This window comes from Helianthus annuus, chromosome 4 (genome assembly GCF_002127325.2).
Source record: "Helianthus annuus cultivar XRQ/B chromosome 4, HanXRQr2.0-SUNRISE, whole genome shotgun sequence".
Classification (NCBI taxonomy): domain Eukaryota; kingdom Viridiplantae; phylum Streptophyta; class Magnoliopsida; order Asterales; family Asteraceae; genus Helianthus; species Helianthus annuus.
In genome coordinates, this window is record NC_035436.2 from 108,864,548 (window position 1) to 108,878,475 (window position 13,928).

The following is a 13,928-nucleotide window of genomic DNA, read 5'->3' on the forward strand; positions in this document are numbered from 1 at the left end:
TTCTACAATCGACTGAAAAAGGTGAATGTTCTAAACAAAGACCTTTGAAGAAGAAAGTGGAACAGAAACAAAAAGATAATAAAAGTTCATCAGATCGATCATCCAATCAAAATAAAAAATTACAAAAAGTAAAAAATGAAAACTCAAAAACTGTAGGTAATTAGTGGTGCAAGTCAGACCACAGTGCTATAGCGTCAAATCCAGCAAATGTAAGGAAAGAGTACCACCAGGCCAAACAGTGTTACGACTTGAATGTTTGGAACAACTGTGGTAACTGGTATGATAACAGAATGTGCTACAGCTGCGGCTATCATGGACATATTGCTGTTAACTGCCAGTACTGGAGTTATGAGACCAGGAGGTGCTTTAACTGCAACATCAAAGGTCACATTGCCCGAGATTGCCTAAGGAGATCGCATGAAAGATTGAGGGCCAATTCTCAGAAAATGGCAAAGAAGATACCAGTCGTTGTCAAGCCCATAGAATTGAAAGCTTCGGGACAAAACGTCAGAGAACAGAAGGTCAAAGAACCTAAAGTTCAAGAAACAAAAGTGAAGCTTTCTCAGGGGCAGAAAGATCGACTGAGGAAAAAGAGAAAGAAAGCGAGAGAATATCTCGAAAAGATTTTGTCCTCGGGTTCACCCGACAGATCGAATAGGAGTGCTGATAAATCGATTCACTCGACAACAAAGTCAAGTAAACCGAATTCATCAGATGCAAATCTGAGGACAAAAGAGGAGAAAAAGAAGGAAAAGGTCGGCGATGAATCTGACGTGCCAAAGTCAGACAAGCCACCTTCAGGCGATGAATCTGACTCATCAAAGTCAGACAAGCCTAAGTCAGGCAATGATTCGGGTATGGTAAAACCAGAAGAGCCATGTGTTGAGGTAAAAGTTGAGAATTCTGATTTAACAATGGATGAGAAAAATTTTCCACCATTGTTGAATAAGAATTCAAAATCACCCAAGGACAGTCAGGCTTGGGTGAAACTTTTCAAATAGAAAAACCTGACTTGCCGGAGCTCCCAGGTTTGTAAGCGTGGAGCATGAATCGGCATCTTTTTAAATCTGTGTTTGAAGGTTTTTGCAGGAATTGCCGGACATCCCAAGATGGTATCGTGGATCATGAATCGGCATCTGTCTAAAATTCTAATCGGTAACGTCAATCAAACAAACGGTAAAAAGGTTTGTTTGTGTTTTTCTTACAAGAGGTATTAGACGAGTTTATGTTTTGCAAGTGGTACAGAGGATTCTGAACTGCAAATGGTAAATCAAGGACATTAATTTGTACTTGGATTTTCCTACTTATGGTTGAAAGACAAGATGATGAAGTAACCCCGTACCTAAAATGTTTGGTAAACAAACTTATATTTTCCGGAAAAACCATTTTGATTAAAACAAACTTAAGTGTTTTGAAATCACAATGGGAAAATAGTTTGTTGTGAGGGGAAGTTCTGATTGTTTACGCCAAGTGGATGGAGAATTGAAGTGATTCTCATCAAGTTGTCAAGTTTGTACAGTTTGTTTCAAATTTTCTCAGAAAATCAAAATTGAAACATATTTTGATTTTAGGGGGAGAAAAATTTTTAAAAAATTAGAAAATTTGAAAATGTCAAAAACATTAAAAATTTAAAAATGAGTTTTGTTGTGAAAAAGAGGTAATGATTGTAAATTAGTGGACTGTCACAGCACGCTAAAGAAATGTAATGTCAAATGTAATAAACGGTCTCACTGATGATGTGACGATAGGTTTTTGTACATTTAGTAGATTTATTCGGGATATAAACCTAAAATTTCAAACTTGTGAAATTCGTGGGGAACACTACTTGGATATATAGGTAACCCCTGAAATCTCGTTTGAAAGGTCTCGTATTCTAATATACTAGGTGTTAATACTCTATGATGTCTGGGGTATTATTCCGGGACTTCTGCTGAACGGTAGTTCTGACCTAGTCCTTGGCTAATACTTTCTGCAAAATGCTTGAAACATAGCATAAAGCCCTCAGCTGATTAGACAATAAAATTGATAATCATCTGTTGTAGCTGAAAAGATCCTCTAAAGGGGACACACTGCTAAGTCGAAGCTGATATCTCTCTGCTGAACGGAAGTTCTGACCTAAGATCCCTCAGTTCTCGCATTTAACCCCTAATTTATGTACAGATATCATTGTAGTATTCTTGCCTGTAAGACTGAATATTGGGATTCTGGATACGGGAGTATATTCAAGAGGTGGGACACATGAATCGAACTAAGTTCATAAAACACTTAAATAGTATCCTGAATAGATTGAAAATTGTATGAAAATTTAAGAGGACAACTATATCGTCAATCAACGTGAATCGTTTAGAACTTAAAATGTCTAAAAGCTTAACGGTGCTTGTGATGTGTCTCAAAAACTGATATGATCCTCTTACACAAACTCACAAAAATATGTTTGTACATATTTCATTTCTGCATTTAATTTATGTCTTTGCATTTATGTTTCATAGTATGAAAAATTCAAAAAGATTTTCGACAACTGATGTTGGAGAGCTGATTTTCAAAATCTCAAAGGCTAAACATGATGAACAGACAGGTTGGTTAATGGTTTGAAATGTTTAAGATAATTCATTAATTTGAAATAGAAATTGGAATGTTTCAAATTTTATCAGTTTTAAATGTGAAAATTCTCAAATGTTTAGCTGATTAATTAAGTTGAATCACAATATTGTTTGTTATAATTGAGTGTTTGAGATGTGCAGGTTTCTTAATCTGTTGATACGTAAAGCCAGGTGTCGATCCCAAAAGCACGGAAGCTTGACGAAAGGGGGAGCCTGAAGAATCTGAAGAAAGAGCAACGGAAGCTGAAGACAGATCCACCGGGATTCTGTTCGAGCAAGAGTATTTGAAGACTCTCACTAAAGATTTCGCCAACATCCAAGGGGGAGTTTGTTAGTGCAGTTGTCTGTCGACTACATCTTTGTTCGAGTTTTAGAGAGAGTGAAAGACAAGTCGCTACGAGTTTCACTACGAGATTGACTACGGCAATATCCAAGGAGGAGATTGTTGATGCATTTATTGTCTATCGCCTTCGTCAATCCGAGTCGTAGTGAAAAGCTGGAAGAAATCAAGCGCATAATGTCATATTTAGTTAGAAATGGCAAGGTGACAAACTTGTAATTAATGAGAACTTTCATTAAGTTGCCTTGACCATATAAATAGGAAATCATGTCATAATTTTAGTAGGATTTTAGAATTAGACTTTGAAGAAGACTTGGAGAGAAGACTTTCTAGAGAGAGAAAGTAGAGAGAGAAAGTATTGTATTTGTGATTCTTGTACCGTACACGTCAAATTTAGCAATGGAATCACATTAGTAGTACGTTATCGTGTGTTCGGTCACGTTCGTTCACGGATTCCGCACGTGAAACGTTCGTTACGCAATCGAACGGCATAAAAACCGGTCCTACAATTTTTTGTCTAACACATGTTAGTCACCGAAGTTGCTGGAACTTGTTTATTTTTTTTTTTAAAAAGTACTCGGTGGTTTTTTGTTTTTTTTTTTGCCCAAAACTCTTAAAAACATGTATATTACATGTGTTATTTAAAAAAAAAAAAATCAGGAGCTTTGAGTTTCCAGAGTTTCTTAAAATTTTTAGGTTTTTTTGTCTAGCATTGGCATATATATATAGGGGGTGGTTCAAATGAAAACCACTTTTATTGTGAAAACTCGAAAACTAACTAAAAAAAGCCTAAAAAACACACAAAAAAAATTTTTTTTTTCAATTTTTTTAATAAAAATAGCTAGTTTTTATATATAAAACAAAACTTTTTTTCAAAAAAAAAAAAAATTGTGTAGTGCACATGTGTAATAATACACATGCGTAGTACACATACACATGTGCAGTATTAAACATGTGCACTACACAAAAAAAATTTTTTTTTTTTTGAAAAATTTTTTTTTATATTAAAAAACTTGCGAAATTTGGTTTGCAAAAAAAAATTAAAAAAAAAAATTTTGTATGTTTTTTTGGCTTTTTTTAATTAGTTTTCGAGTTTTCACAATAACTAGTGGTTTTCAATTGAACCTTCCCCAATATATATATATATATAGGGGATCGCTAAAATGAAAACCACTTGTAGTTGTAAGAACCATAGGAACCACTTTCTAGCCTTTAGATCAACAAGATGAATGGATGAGATTAAAAATAAGAAAAATTAATATTAAATACAATTTGTCTTATTATGTCTTTAATTTTTTAATCCAAAAGGGTAGTTTAGTAAAATAACACTTTTTGTCTTTTTGTCTTTATTATTTTTTAATTACTTTTTTGTCTTATTATATAACTTTTTAGTTTTATTATATTACTTTTTATTTTTTTTAAAGATTTTTTTATTAAAAACAATTTTAAATTCAGATTTTTTGACAAAAAACAATTAATTTTGCGCGCCGGTTTTTTTTACACGCCGTTTTTACGTCCGACTTTTTTACACGTCGTTTTTTTTAACGCGCCGTTTTTAACGCTCCGTTTTTTTAACGCGGCGTTTTTTTAAAGCACCGTTTTTTTTGCCCGGCTTTTCCACGCGCCGTTTTTTACGGCCGTTTTTTTAACGCGCCGTTTTTTTACGTATTACGTTAATTTTTTTTACGTTTTACCGCGCCATTTTTAACGTTTTACGTTTTTTGAAGTTTTTTAACGCGCCGTTTTTCCGAAGTTTTTTAATGCGCCGTTTTTTTACGCGTTTTTACGCGCCGTTTTTTCAAGCGTCGTTTTTTTAAAACGCGCCGATTTTTTACACGCCGTTTTAAACGCGCCGTTTTTTCACTTTTTTTAACGCGCCCTTTTTGTACACTTTTTACGTTTAACGTTAAAAATTTTAAATTTTTACGTTTTACGTAAAACTTTTTACGTTTTACGAAAAACTTTTTACGTTTTACGTAAAAACTTTTTACATTTCACGTTAAAAATTTAAACTTTTTACGTTTTACGTAAAAGTTTTTACGTTTTATGTTAAAATTTTTACGTTTTACGTAAAACTTTTTACGGAAAACTTTTTACGTTTTACGTAAAACTTTTTACGTTTTACATAAACATTTTTTACATTTTACGTTTTTACGTTAAAAAGTTTACGGTTTATGTAACACCCCAAATTCCATGAGAATTTTAATTTAAGCTAGTTATGAACAAGTAAGGATAGTCTTGGTCTTAATAATATACATATTATTCTTGAGGGGCCAAATGTGTAAAGTGGCAAAACTTAAAACATTAAAAGTATAAAAAAAATTAAAAACACACATAGAGTGTGCATGTGTGTATATACGATCGATCAGGGAGAGAGGGTGAGGTGAAACCTTAGTTTCACCAAAATCCATCAAATTGAAGGGGGATTGAAGGGCTAAACTAATGCATGAACCAAGATTTTCGATCACTTTAGCGTTTCTACCATCATGTAAGTCGAATTTTGGTATTTTAATGATGTTTGATCAAGTGAGTTTTGTGTAATATGTGATTATAGTGTAAGATTTTAGCATGAATGTTAGTTATAATGAATGTGTAGATGCCAAAGTATGTTTAATTTTGATTATGATGAATATTGGGGGAAAACCCATTTGCTATAGGCAGGGTGGCGACATGGGTATATACCCATGTCAAATCTTATGCAAATTCGAAAGTGTTATGATTTATGTTATTGGTTTTTGTCAGTTAGATTTAGTATGGTGTGAAGTTATGCGAGTTTTATTTAGATGTTAATGGCAAGTGAGCACAAGAATTAGGAAGATGAACATGAGAATATTTGTACATTATGCGTTAAATGCGAAACCCGCCAAGTGTTTGATAAAATGCCTACAAAGTTTGTGTAAAATAGTTAGTAAATTCGTCACTTTTGACAGTCTTAGATAGTCATCTTGTAAAGGCCGTATCTCATTCGTTATTAGGAGTTAGACAACGAGCCTTATATCGTTGAAAAGGTTGTTTCGCATATTACATTTCATATTTGGCCATAAGAGGCTGGTTATGAGATTAAGTGGGTCAAAACAGCATGAAAAGTTAGTAAATTCGTCACTTTTGACAGCCTTAGATAGTCATCTTGTAAAGGCCGTATCTCATTCGTTATTAGGAGTTAGACAACGAGCCTTATATCGTTGAAAAGGTTGTTTCGCATATTACATTTCATATTTGGCCATAAGAGGCTGGTTATGAGATTAAGTGGGTCAAAACAGCATGAAAAGTTAGTAAATTCGTCACTTTTGACAGCCTTAGATAGTTATCTTGTAAAGGCCGTATCTCATTCGTTATTAGGAGTTAGACAACGAGCCTTATATCGTTGAAAAGGTTGTTTCGCATATTACATTTCGTATTTGGTCATAAGAGGCTGGTTATGAGATTTAGTGGGTCAAAACAGCATGAAAAGTTAGTAAATTCGTTTTGACAGCAAGCTGTTTGGAAGCATTTCAGCTTCTGTGCTGATTTTGTAAAAATCATATAAAATCACAGGAATGTCCGATTGTTACGATCTTTATATGCTTAGAAAGATCTCTGAGTGTAGATCATTTCATATTTGAACACGAAGAATTGAATCAGAAGATAAATGGGTTAAAATGTGTCGTGAACAGCTACTGCGCAGAAAGTTGCTGCACAAATTTTAGTATAAATATTCAGTAAAAATAGTTGTATTGTTATGCACACTTGTATGAATCATGAACTACTGATTTTAATAAATTATTAGTAAGTTATTTGATTGTTTTAAGTGTCTAAAACACTTACCAACTAGTTTATGCATATAATTGCACCAACGGGTCGAAACAGGTTGTTGCTAGAAAATAGTAGAATGGATGTGTAAAAACCAAGGTGTTAAGAAATGGTATGAAATGTTTAACATATGAAGCAAGTTGCCTAACTTAGAAAAGGTTATCATTCTAAGTATGGAATTTTGAAAGAATAACGAACATGATGTAAATACATAATTATGCATGCTAGAAGCTCATGTATGACTGTTGTGATGATGGAATGATAAATTGTTAGATTGATTAGCATTGTAGTATTATGATACATGTTGAACTCGTTAAGCGATTGACACGTGAATAGAAGTGTGATTAGTGATGCGTATGATTATGTATACTAACTATTGAATGGATGTAATGGAATGAGATAATAGGAACGTGTCAAGGAGAGGTCAAGCATAGGAGGATAACGGGTCAAGATAAGGCAAGGTGACAAATACACTTATTGGAGTACTCGAGGTAAGTGAATTTCGATTCACTTTTTAGTAGGTTTAATAGATTTTAATACTTATGTTTACGAAACATCATGAAAGAACATGTAATAATCAGAAGTACAAAGCCAATAATGCCTCATTATTGAAGAAGGTTGTATTTAAGCCGAAAGTAAATTGGTGGGTTTAAATGGGTCGAATTTTATGTGCATATGTTGCGTAATGTAATGAAATTCGTTATGGTTAAGACCTTGGGTAAGAATTTTTAGTCATTATGTAAGGGGAACATTTCCCGGACCATTAGGAACAAGTTTTATATGATTCGGTTGTCGGTTAGTGAATGAACGGATTGTTTCGTGTTAGTGTAGGAAATTTTATAAGTATATGTGTATAGGAATCCAAAGGGCACGTGGGTTGAATCATAGATTGTCTATACTATGTAAAGTTGTGAATGTGACATTCCGGCATAAACCTACATGTAAAAGAAGCTTGTGTATATATTCGTGATTAATTGATTGTGCATAGGAAGGAACATTGGCATGTATGAAGGTACGCATGTATATATATAAGTGTGTATATATATATATATATATATGTGTGTATGTATGTATGATAATAAGTACGTAGGTGTGAATGTATGTGTGAATGAATGTTCAATGCTTAAGACATATGCATGAACGTTATCAAAGTGTTCGAGTATTTATGTTTAGTAATGATGTGCGTTGAGTTGGAATGTAATGTAGGTATGGGATCGTTGGCTTCATGAAGAAATGGAGCTGGATTTGGATAAGAGTATTTAAGAAAGCGCTTGGACAATTCCACGACTACTTTATAGAATGCTCTACGAAATTCTATTATATAGTTTAATGTTGTATGGTATGTTAATGACTAATGGTTTGGTTGTACGTGGTGTCCACAGGTATCGCTTGGGTTTTCTCTACATTTATTGAAGTGAAGCGGACTTAGTTCGAGTTGAGAGCAAGGATTGTACGGGGTAGAATGGTCACATAGTGTAACTCATATAGGTTTTGAAGTATTAATGTTATAAAACGTTATAAATCCGTTTTAATGAATATATGGCATTTCGCATTTGAACCTTCATGTGTTTGATATGTCTATTAAAGAACGAAATTTTTGGGCTCTTGTTTTCCGCTGCGTCGTATTTTAAGTTATTACACGTTAGTCTTACAGGGAATTGTTCTTATTACGAACAGGTAATGCCCGAATTTTGTTAAATAATAGTATGATAATATTACATTTTGGAATGTGTAATTTGGGCGTTACAAGTTGGTATCAGAGCCCTGGTTTGAGGGAAATCAAGTATGAGGAGGCAAATACTTGAACTCAAACCTGTGTGCTCTTGTGACGAGGAACCCGTACAATCCAAGACTCGATCAAGATCTAAAGGTAGAAGCAAATGTAAGTATGAATTTAAGTATGTTTATGAAGAAACTAACATTATGTTGTGTGTAAGATAAGCATAGTTGTTTGGATAAGGATGATCCACGACTGTGGTCTCGGACTGACACCAAGGCATGTAATAAGACCATTGCCCAGGTACGTAAATTTTGCATATGGGTGCATGTAATGCTAAAAGTTATCGAGTGAAGGAAAATTTTAATGAAATATAATAATATAATGGAAACGAAGTTATGAAAATGTTACACGTGCCGAAACCTAATTCTTTGGACATAAGGTGACGATTACACGAAGACACGAAACTAGTATGTGGATTGTGTACCTGGCCAGTACACAAGAAACATAAGACGTTCGTGAGACCGTAATGATTGTTACAGGTATGTCCGATAGGATTTGGTAGCGGCTGGGTGTGTGGGTGAAATGGGTAGTAAGACTCTCGGGAGGTTGAGAGTACTATGTAAGGGTGAAAGGTATAAGTGATAAGAATGAAATATTGAGTCCATAAGAAAGTATGGATTGACAATGTATGAATGCAATGTTTGAATCCGCAAGACGGATTCAAGGATGAAAGATATGAATGCAATGCTTGAGTCCGCGAGACGGATTCAAGGATGAAAGATGTGAATGCAATGCTTGAATCCGCGAAACGGATTCAAAGAATGAAAGATACGAATGATGCAAATCCCTTGCGGATTTGGTTATGCTAAAGAAGGTTATGATAAGCTATGCAAATCGACCGGTTCAAGTTGAACAAGTCGAGTAAGGATAGGGTACCATCCGTTTAGAACAGGTGGTCGTGAATGCAATAATAAATGTATGAAGCTCAACCCGTTATACGGATATAACGAAATATTTATGTTGAACACAATTAACTCGATTTTACCGAGGTGTAAGTGGTATGCTTGAATCTCATTATGAGAATATATGCCATTACCCATTTAATTAGATACTCGAATGCGTAAAAGAAATGAAAGTATATAAGCGAATGGAACTAAAATGTTGGTGTTGTAAGCGAAATAAGTATTATGACTAACCTTTAAAACGGGAAGGGTAAAAATTTGCAAGAAAACACTGGAACAGTGAAGCTATGAGGTCGTAAGCATGTTTGAATTGAAAAAGAGTACAAACGTGTACTTCGATACGCATGTATATAATAAGAAATAAGTGGCAGTTGACCTTGAAAAGTCAAACTGCAGAAGCTGAGAAATAATTTGGTTTCAAACCAAGGGAGTGCTAGAGAAGAAAGGAAATGTGTAGTGTAGTACACCAAATGAGTTAAAGAATTACGAAATAATGATTATGTGTTTACCCGCAAGAACGGGTCAAACAATGAGAATGATATATATATATATATATATATATATATATATATATATATATATATGTATATATATATATATATGTATATATATATTAAGAAATGGTCATGTATTGACCCGTTATGAATAAGCTTAACACACTAATGCTTTAAAAAGAATCTTGGAAGTAGTAATATGTAAACAAGGAGAAGTAATAAACATCATGTTTAAATGAACTTGAATGAAATGTGATAATCCCCAATTTTATAATGAGTATGGCAGATATCATAGTGTGATAAACCTATCTAGGTCAGTGAAAGAATGTTCATAAGCGAAAGCTCGTCACACGGATGAACGAGGTCAATACGAAACATGGTATGGATGGGGACGAAGAGGACCGACTCGTTGCTGCATGTTCAAGTACTGCACCAAGGTAGTAAGGTTAGCAAATTATTTAATATATGAAGGTACGATGCTCGAATCCCTCAAACCTACGCTCTCGTGAAAGTGTGTTCGTTTCTAAGCGCCACGTGTCACACCCCCAAAATCCACCTGCGGATAACACCCGCTTTGAGGGCGTGACTGACCAGGATCCAACCACCAATTATACTAAGCATTGGTTAATAGTAAAGTAAAATGTTATCTCGAGTAGTTTAGCAACATCTTAGCTTAAGTTTGATAGTAAGTTTAAACAAAACAGCGGAAGCATAAACCAAACAGTTTTAAAAGACAGTTCATGGTTCAAGATAAATAAAACCCAACACACGGGTTTTGACGATCACTACACATTCCCAAGCAGCAGCTCCTCAGTCACTGGTTACCTGCAAAGCATGCAGTAAGGGGTCAACAATAATGCTGAGTGAGTTCACTAGTAGTCCAGTTTTAAATACCAAAAACTTGTTTCACCAGTTAATTTATCCGTTTATACGTGCCATGGGGAGCTACCCCAAAAGTTAGCGACTAAACTGTTTTTCCAATACCGAACACTAGGTAACCGTTTGCGTTTCCGCAGGATGCCCCGATGTCAATGTTCTATCATCATTGACGGATGCCTGAGTACATTAGTTCACGACCGATCCCATACCATGGCACGGTGTGAGGTTGGTAAAACCTAAATAGCGCTATCAACTAATAACCCGTTCGCCTGGCCCCGGCGACTAATCGGTATTATGTAGTAGGGACTTGAGTGATAGAGTTGCGTTTAGTGTCGTTTGGTTGCATTTCGTATAAACAGTAATTAACTAAAAGGTTTCCCAATGACAAGGGAAGGAAAAGTAAGTTTGTTCCCAGTAACTAGGGAAGGAATGTAAATGGTATCCCCTTTTCAAGGGAATAGGGTTGTTTTAGTCTCGTGTCCCAAACCACCGGGACGCATGCTTTTAAGTTGTGAACTCACCTTGGGTTGCTCGGTAGATTATTTTACCCGGTCAAGTATGTTGGTCACCACGTCCTAGCATGGTTACCAAGTATGGGTCAAGTTGGATACAAATAAACACATAGCGAACACGTACGGCAAACACATATAGCAAACACGTATAACATGCGTAACAACAAACAGTTGGGTTATTGGGTCAGCCCTAAACATACAATCAGCAGCAACAACACGTAGCCCAGTCAACAGAAAGCCCAACAGTCAAAGCCCAATAACACCAAAATAGCCCAGTCGAGACAAGGGTGGTTGCGACTCGCAACCGAGGTTACGACTCGCAACCGAGGTCTCGGTTTATCACGTTTTGGTTACGAGTCGCAACCAGAGGTTCCGACTCGCAACCGGCGGTTCCGACTTGACAGCAGTGATTACGACTCGCAACCGGATTCGACTCGTGTTGATTGCGACTCGCAACGTGGAGATCTCGACAAAACTCGCTGTGGTCTCGAGTCGCAACCAAAGGTTGCGACTCGCAACCGTGATTACGTGCACTGAAGATCTTCTAGAACCTGACATGTACTAACAATGATATTGCATTTTCATGAAACATAGTACTATCCACACTAAACATGTCTGTTTGTCTATTTTGTGTCTAAATCAGATCAAACAAGGCATATTCAAAATATTTAAGTGACATTCATGCTGTTCATCATCATATTCATATAACATTCAAGCAATTATTTATGAACATTCAAACCCCATTTATCAACAATCCAACCCAAAATCCTGTTTAAACCTTCTATATACTTCTCGGACAATATCAAAGCACACAAACAAGATTCATCCTATAAACCCAAACATTTATGCCTAAAACCTCCTAACCAACCCTTACTACAACCGAATAGTAAACCTTTAAACACAAAACCGGATCATTTTCATTAAGACACAAAATCATTTCAAGCAACCACTTTTATCATCAAACAAGCATTTTATAGCAACAAACATCAACAATCAAGCACTATCAAGCATTTTAGTAACAAGACAAACAAGCAAAACAACTATGAAGATATTCATGCTAACCGGTTGGAAGTAGGGGTACAAGGAATCAATGAACCAAGCTCCAAATGATGATCTCGAGCTAGAATCCGAGAGTGATCTTGTTACCGGTTGATCCGAGGAAGAAGGAAAGGAGAGGAAATGAGGGTGTTGTGCTAGGGTTTTGGAGTTAGAGAATGAGGGTGAGTGAGAGAAGTGTTGGTGAAAATGGTAAAATGAAAGAAGTTGGCCGATTATATAAGGGTAAGGTTAAAGGTTGTTTCTGGCCCAAACCGGCCCAAACCGGCCCACGTTCACTGTTCACTCGAGACCACTCCGGGTCTCGAGTCGGGTTCTAGGGTCTCGGCTCACATATACATAACACACACATATATATATATATATATCCATATACTTACATACACATAGCATGTAACAACGAATAGTTTCATGAATTTTTCATTTAATAAAATATACGTACACACACGTTACATCGAAAGATTGTCCGGGAAAACCCGAGGTGTCACACCACGCAAGTAAGTGATTTAAGGATTTCGAGCTATGCTTTTAGATGAAAACGGAAATGGGTTATGCATAAATTACTATTATAACCTGGGTTGGGACGTTATGGGATGTTAGGGAAGGTTTCGGGACTGCCCGAGACCATTTCTGGTTTGAAAAAGGACCCGGGAACAAAAAAATTTTGGTCAAACAGCGTCTGCACACCAGAGAGCCCGTCGGCGACGGCCTTTATGCCGTCGGCGACGGCACCCCTCCACCTGACGCGCTAACTGTCTGTCTACGGGAAATGTTTAGCGAAGGGACCTTCCCGAGCCCGTCGGCGACGCACCATGTGCCGTCGGCGACGGGTCCCCCCCGCCCCCTTATCTGCTTATGCTGAAATTGTTTGTTTATTAGGCTAAGGTCCTTAATTCATTTCTAGCATTCATTAAACATTAGGAACACCCCAAGTTGACTATGAAGCTAAGAAATTCAAGACAACTATCATGTTTTAATGATGTATGTGCGGGAAGTTATGTATGCGAATGAATGAAATAAGTAACACGTCTAGAAGGTTTGTAAAGAAAGATTGGATGAGTTTATGAAAATTTTACACTATCATTGAAAAAGTACCTCCATATGAATAGGTATGATATGTTTAATATGTACGAATGAACGAGATTGTATGCGGAAATGAATAAATTAATGATGACTAGGGATTGGTTTTCGCAAGGAAGTTTGAAATCTTGATAAGTATGAATAATATATCAGGATGCTAGTTTCAAATTATGGACTATGGGATCTGTGATTAGGTAAATTCTCACAACATGCTTATGTAAGTCGTCCAATGTAACTTGAATGAGTGAGGGAACGAAGAATAAAACTAGACGGGTTGTAGAAGAAAAGAAAGAGGTTTCGGGGACGAAACCTTCTTTAAGGGGGGTAGATTTGTAACACCCCAAATTCCATGAGAATTTTAATTTAAGCTAGTTATGAACAAGTAAGGATAGTCTTGGTCTTAATAATATACATATTATTCTTGAGGGGCCAAATGTGTAAAGTGGCAAAACTTAAAACATTAAAAGTATAAAAAAAATTAAAAACACACATAGAG

General features: G+C 35.8%; 1 long non-coding RNA gene across 2 annotated transcripts; it reads left to right on the forward strand.

The window, feature by feature from the left end:
- The first annotated feature begins 5,279 nt into the window (after positions 1-5,279).
- On the forward strand, positions 5,280-8,332 carry LOC110936563. Of its 2 annotated transcripts, XR_002590120.2 has the most exons (3): positions 5,281-5,428; positions 7,136-7,220; positions 7,936-8,332. It is a non-coding gene; the product is annotated as an uncharacterized LOC110936563 (long non-coding RNA). The 2 variants fall into 2 exon arrangements; XR_004891473.1 differs by having other exon boundaries at positions 5,280-5,428; positions 7,136-8,332.
- The last annotated feature ends 5,596 nt before the right edge of the window (positions 8,333-13,928 follow it).